The sequence below is a fragment of the Sceloporus undulatus genome, chromosome 1 (assembly GCF_019175285.1).
Source record: "Sceloporus undulatus isolate JIND9_A2432 ecotype Alabama chromosome 1, SceUnd_v1.1, whole genome shotgun sequence".
Taxonomy (NCBI): Eukaryota; Metazoa; Chordata; class Lepidosauria; order Squamata; family Phrynosomatidae; genus Sceloporus; species Sceloporus undulatus.
In genome coordinates, this window is record NC_056522.1 from 275238794 (window position 1) to 275245673 (window position 6880).

The 6880-nt window shown below is 40.3% G+C and overlaps 1 long non-coding RNA gene across 1 annotated transcript in view; it reads left to right on the forward strand.

The window, feature by feature from the left end:
* LOC121935794 overlaps window positions 1-4192 on the forward strand; it is a 13994-nt gene extending 9802 nt beyond the window's left edge. The window contains exons 2-3 of the long non-coding RNA XR_006104851.1: window positions 2178-2262; window positions 4062-4192. This is a non-coding gene — a long non-coding RNA (uncharacterized LOC121935794). The remainder of the gene's footprint in view (window positions 1-2177; window positions 2263-4061) is intronic.
* Window positions 4193-6880: the final 2688 nt, after the last annotated feature.

Here is a 6880-nt window from a genome sequence, read left to right on the forward strand (position 1 = left end):
ATTTATTTATAGACCGCTTTTCCTAAGATCAAAGCGGTGTACAGCATATAAAATAGGTACAATAAAAATAAAATGGCACATTAAGACAATTTAACACACATTAATACGAGTTACGATCCAGTGTCAATTATCTAAAAACATACAATTCAAAAATATTAAAATCACAGGTATATATACATCGTAGTCAGTAGGGGAAGACTTTTATTACAAGGAATTGGGAGGATAAGCTTGTAGGAAGAGGTAGGTTTTTAATGCCTTTTTAAAGGCCTCCACCGTTCCACTGAGGCGGATCTCTTCTGGTAGAGCACTCCAAAGAGAAGGCGCTACTGCTGTAAAAGCCCTTTGATGGGTAGTCGCCAATCTTATCTTAGGATGATTGAGTAATAATGTACCTGTTGTTCTAAGAGTGCGGGGTGGATTATGCAGGGAGAGGCGTTCCCTCAATTAACCCGGGCCCAAGCCATTTAGGGCTTTAAAGGTGATAACCAACACTTTGTACTGGGGCCGGAAACGGATTGGCAGCCAGTGAAGAGATTTTAAAACGGGTGTTATGTGGTCAGATCTAGCTGTCCCCATGATCAATCTAGCTGCAGCATTTTGAATCAATTGAAGTTTCTGAACCTGATACAAAGGCAGCCCCATGTAGAGCACGTTGCAGAAATCCAAACGAGAGTGTACCAGTGCATGTACTACATTTTCAAGGTCCTTTCGGTCCAGACAGGGACATACTTGGCGTATCAGCTGAAGCTGGTACCAAGTACTCCTGGCCATCGCATCTACATGAGATGATAACTGCAGAGATGGATCCAGGAGTACTCCCAAACTACGAACTGTGTCCTTTAGGGGGAGTTTGACCCCGTCCAGTACAGGATGACAAATTTCCCTGCCCGGACTTGGGGAACCTATCATGAGTACCTCTGTTTTCTCTGGATTCAGTCTGAGTTTGTTTTTCCTCATCCAGCCCATTACCGACTCCAGACAGGCCACGAGAGGAGAGATGCCATCCCCAGTCACTGCATCAGTCAGAGACATAGAGAAGACTATTTGGGTGTCATCAGCGTACTGATAACCCCGCGCCCCATGTCTCCGGATGATCTCTCCCAACGGTTTCATGTAAATGTTAAATAGCATGGGGGACAGAATGGCACCCTGAAGGGCGCCTGATGTAAGCTCTCTTTTACGAGAGCAGCTGTCCCCCAGCCTCACCATCTGGAACCTTCCCAAAAGATAGGACCGGAACCACTGGAGCACAGTGCCCCCGATACCCAATTCTCTCAGATGTTCCAGAAGGATACCATGGTCGATGGTATCGAAGGCCGCTGAGATATCCAAGAGCACCAACAGAGTTACTGATGAAACATTAAAAGATTTGACATTTTCAGGATGAGATTTAGGAGCAGGGGACCTTTGTATGAGGGTCTCTATGTGAAAATCAAGAGCTGAAATAGAAATCCATGTGTACAGGTTTTCCATGGTATATGACAGAGACATATTGTGCATGCAAACTAGACATTAAAGTCATCAAAGTCAATGAATGATCAAAGCAATTGTTTTGTAACAAATTAAATACTCAAAAGATGGAGAGGCTATCTCTGGATCTCTGGATTGGTAGCAGGGGCATTTGTCTAGAGCTCAGTCTGGTCAACTATTAGAAATCTCCTTTTATAACTTCTAAATAGTACAGTTTTTACTCTTTGGGAATCGTTTTGGCGAACTGACAGCTCCTTTCCTTCTTTCTCTTCCCTTCTCTTGCTACTCCAGGGATGTGGCATGTAGGATGAGGAGGATCACTTGTGCCTGTTATGACTGAATTCAATTAAGTTATGCCAATGTGTCATGTAACCCCAGGTGTGTGGCACAGTAGTGTCACTTTTTTGGTATATCTGAATATCTGTGGCTTCAGTCCTTTTGGTTCATCCCAATTAGAGTCCCAGCCCATTGAATCAACTCATGGATGATGAGGCAATATGTAAGAAAATCCAACTGATACAATGGGTCTCCTCTAACTGGAACTAACAACAGGATTCAGGCCTCTATGAGCCAAAATGGGTAAATCTATCAGCTTTGCTTTCTCCCATATGTGAATTTATAAAACCTCAGTATGAAGAAATAGGAAGAACTTGGTAAAATTCTTCAACAACAAACTGAAACTAAATTCTCCCATCTATACTGCCCAGATTTAATAGGTACAGATGCACAGCATGAAGACAGCCATGATGGACCTGCCAAGGATGCCTGACTATTAAAGGTGAAAAGTAACAGGTAAAAATACAGATAGCAACCCTGGACACTTCCACACTACACAGGTATAGCACTATGGTTCCTCTTTAATTGTTATGCCTGCATGCTTTGGAATCCTGAGGTTTGTAGTTTATTGTGGCACTAAAGTTGTTTCACTAAGGTTTCGAAATGTCCCTCCCTAAACTATAAATCCCAAGATAACATAGGATGTAGCCATGTTCTTTAAAGGCTATAATTAGGGAGAATGCAATGGCTCACTAATTCAGTACCATAAACACGGCTGAACACAATGGGATTCAAAATGAGACTTTTAAAAGATGAGCGCTCAAAACCTTCTTCTGTATGGCTGGGCATAACTATTTGTTTCTCCTTTTTTCCCCTATTCATATTTATCTCATCTCCAATGCCTTCTATCCTATGTGTGGAGGATTTTGCAGACTTTGACAGATTCCTTTCAAAATAAACTACAATGAAACTATCTGGACATTTGAGTACTGCCAAACAATAGTTTACTTTCACCTAGTGCTTGTGTTTTGGCATAGCCATATAGGCTTGAGGAGGCATAATCTAATTTTCATTTAATGGGAAATCTGCTCACTGTTATCACTTTTCTCTATTTTTGTCACAAAAACAATCAGTATTCTTATTTTGATTGTCATTATCATTTTAAAAATATCACAAAGTGGTTTTCAGCAACTTCTGTAGCACAACACATGTACAACTTCAGTGGAGGGTTTTCTTAACACACCTCACCAACAATAGTTACGCTAAAATAAATGTAGAAACACAGAGAGATTTGAAGCATTTGAGCGGTCGGAAAAGAAATACAGAAATATCTACAATGCTACAACAGCCTTATAAATTAAGGTTAATAATAATAATAATAATAATAATAATAATAATAATAATAAGTCTTGCAACAATCTTTGTAAACACTGAGAGAGGCAGGAATGGAATAGAGTGCTTAAAAGTATTTTGAAAATGTTAATAAAATTAACTAAATGAATAGACAAGATAGAAACAATAGATGATGGCAATGACGATGATGCACCTCCCTCATAATATTCCTTTATTTGTTTTTTCATTTTATATTTTTGTCTCAGGTTCACCAAAAATATTGTCCCTTATTCAGCTAACCAACTTTGTTGTGTTTCTTGACTTGTCAGTATTCTGAAGATGAGTTAGATCTAAGGATGGCGTACAGTGATATACAGGTTGAGTATCCCTTATCCAAAATGCTTGGGACCAGAAGTGTTCTGTATTTCAGATTTGATTTGATTTATCTGGATTTTGGAATACCTTTGGTTGCATATACATAATAAAACATAATGAGGCAAGAGAGAGATTGAGGATCTGTGAAATGGCAGGTGGCATAGGTTCCCACCATTTCACAGGTCCTCACATCTGGATCTCTCTCCAGTCTCACAAATACAGTAGATGTATACACTACTTGTTTTGTAGTTCAAAAAGGTTTGGATTTTTGAGTGCTTTGGATTCCAGAATTCCAGATAAGGAATATTCAACCTGCATATATTTAGGCTTATTAAGATTGGGGGCCTGGAGGGAGGGGGGAGGTAACCAGTGAAATAAGGGACAGAGTTCTTGTCCCTTTAATGGTTATGTAGAAGAGGGGATTTCAGGAGGTGAAGTTCATGTCCCTTATTTCACCTCACAACCTACAGAAAGGGAGAAAGGAAACTGAATGTCATATCTATAAGGTAAAAAAATATTTGTAATTGAAAAAAGTCAATAAAATTTATTTATTTTTTTTAAAATTCCCTTGTTGTGATTCTTATGCATACATTTTCTCCTGTCACCAGAGCCTAGGCAGAAGCTGAAAGCAGAAGGAGTAGAGCTAAAGTAGAAGATGCCAAGAAAAAAGCATCATCAAAACTTTTCGTAACTGATCTTTCTACTGAATTCTGCTCCTTGGCTGAATATTGCTGAATAGCCCGAGAACAACAGAAAAATGCAGTAAGTTTTTAGACAGCTATGAAATTCTAGAAAAGTGTTTTTCTTGCCAAAACAACTAATGGAGTTACTATATGCTACTCAGCTGCACATGGTTTTAAACTTCTAAGAACCGAGTAGACACTCCATGCAAAAACAAACAAGAAAATACTCACCCACTGATAGGACGGTGTTCTCTGTGAGTATGAAGCCAAGACGATACTGTGATTGACCGACTGATGCAGAAGGTCAGACAAAAGCAAACGAGAAAGGCAGAGGTTAACCAGTATATCATGCATGCGACTCTTCCTCCACTTGCCTGAATATTCCTAAAGACTATATGCAGTACAATTTTTTAAAGGCTTTCAACAAAGACTACATCCTCCTGTCAGTCAAACACTGCATAGTTTTAGCTAGGCATTCATCCAAAAAGACATGGAATTATTCTATTTTTGTCTCCTATTGCAGTGGAAACATTTTTACAGATTTGTGGCAAGGGCTTGGATTTTTATGGTGGTCAGTAAGAGGAGGAGAAATGTAATTAAAGGCTCTGGTAAGGTTAACCCAGTCTAGAGAGAAGGAACTGAGCACATTTAAAGAGCAAGATAAATGAGGGTATATTTGTTTCCAAGGGCCAGTAGGACAGAAGCAACTCAAGTTAAATTGCCAGATGTGATGTACTAGAAGAAATATCTGGTAATGTAATTGAATAACATATGTTAAAATACTGCAAAGTATAACTGTGAGATTCAATTATTTTAATAATGTTTTGTACAAATAGACAAGCACATGCAACACCAGTATCCTTATGTGTGTCTCTCTCAATCTAGCAAACACAGCATCTTGTCTTTAGAGTATGAAAACCTCCCACCACATTGTTTATTTTCCTTATATAGCTTGCAGAGGGGGGACTTTGGAGTAAGCTAATTTTTAAATGTTTAATCTTTTAAAAAAAACCTATGGGGCAGTACAGACCGCCACGAAACAGCAGACTGCATTTGCCCATTTTAACTCTGGAGGGACAGTGCAGCCCCCAAACCACGTGCCATCTCTATGGAGTAAAAAAGAACCCAGTGTTTCTGGGTTCTTTTTGTGGTGACGTAAGCAACACACGGCGATGTGAGGACACTGTGTGTTGCTTATGTCAAAATGGCAGCACCCATATGGACAGGATACCACCATTACTCCGCCACTGCGTCGTGCTAGGGTTAGGGACCGTGTGGTTGGTGCCCAGTCCCTAACCCTAGTATTGGCACCAGCACAGAGCATTCAGCCCATCTGTTCCGGGCCTATGTTGTACATATGTTTTAAACATTTTTAACTGGTTTAACCACATCATATTGATGACAGTGATACTGATTGATTTGATGTACACCCTGCCTTTTTTTTCCAGAACTCCAAGATCACTCACAGCAGATTTTAGAAAAATAAATAAGTTTTAAAAACCCAATAAATTGTTTTTTAAAAAACGTATGGTGACTGATGACAACCCCATGAATTTTCATAGGGTTTTCTTAGGCAAGGAATACTCAGAGGTGCCAGTTCCTTCCTCTGAAATATAGAGTACAGCACTTGGTATTCACTGATGGTCTCCCAACCAGTTACTTACCAGGGCTGACTCTGCTTAGCTTCCAAGATCAAACAAAATCTGGTGCCTTTAGGATATATATGCCCACTAAAACAATGATAATGAATTAAAATAAATTAAGTAAATAATCAGGCAAAAAACATTAGCTGGTATTCTGTATTGCAGTTGCAAATTCTCAACCTAGAGTTACAGATTTGTAATTATTCATATTCAGTAAAACCATATAATCCTACTGTAAGACTACGTAAATGCCCCTCCAAGCCCACATTATGAGCCAGCAGCTGCATTGGGCAAAGGCCATCTGTTCATCTGACAGTTGGAACACAAGGAAGATGACATTTCCAGCTTCCTCCCACTAGTAAGTGGGGCTTCAAAATCAGGAGCCAGACCTCATCAGAATTCTTCATTACAGCTTTACTCACTGGTGGGAGGGGGCCAGAAATGTCATCCTTTCACCCTGACCAGCAGTTGAAGACTCACCCAGATGCTACCAAGGGATGAAATGTGAGCTAGGCCTACAAGAGAGCAAGGCTCCATGTGTTCCAAGCAGCTGCTTGGAGCATCAACCAAAGTCTTGTGATGGCCCAACCATCACAAGATGTCCTGGAGACCAGCAAAATCTTGCCCCAGGTCTCAGGAAATCACATAGGACTTCGTTATCCCTTGAGATCTGGAGTGAGAGTTGGCTGGTATATTTAGACCTGCTCAAATGGGAGTTGGCCGTTTTTGGGTCAGGACATCCATGCAATACTGTCATCCATCCTATATTGCATTTTTGGCTTTCACCACATCTCCTGGCTCTAGCTGATCATCTTCAAGGGCCAGGAAGAAATATTCCCATGTGACTGGAGCATGGGTAGAAGAGATTTCCTTCACCTGATGTGGCTGCTGTATGTTAAGGTGGGCTTGTGAGGTTGGGCCAGGCGATATTACTCCCAGCCCACTAGCAATGGTAATTTCAGTTCACTGATGGTAGTATTGGACTGTTGGTTGTTTCCCACAAAGACAGTCAGCCCTTAATGACTGCAGCATTAGCAAAATGCTTTTATGAATGAGCTTTCGCAGAGAAAATACCAAAAAAGGCATTTCCGTACGTCATTG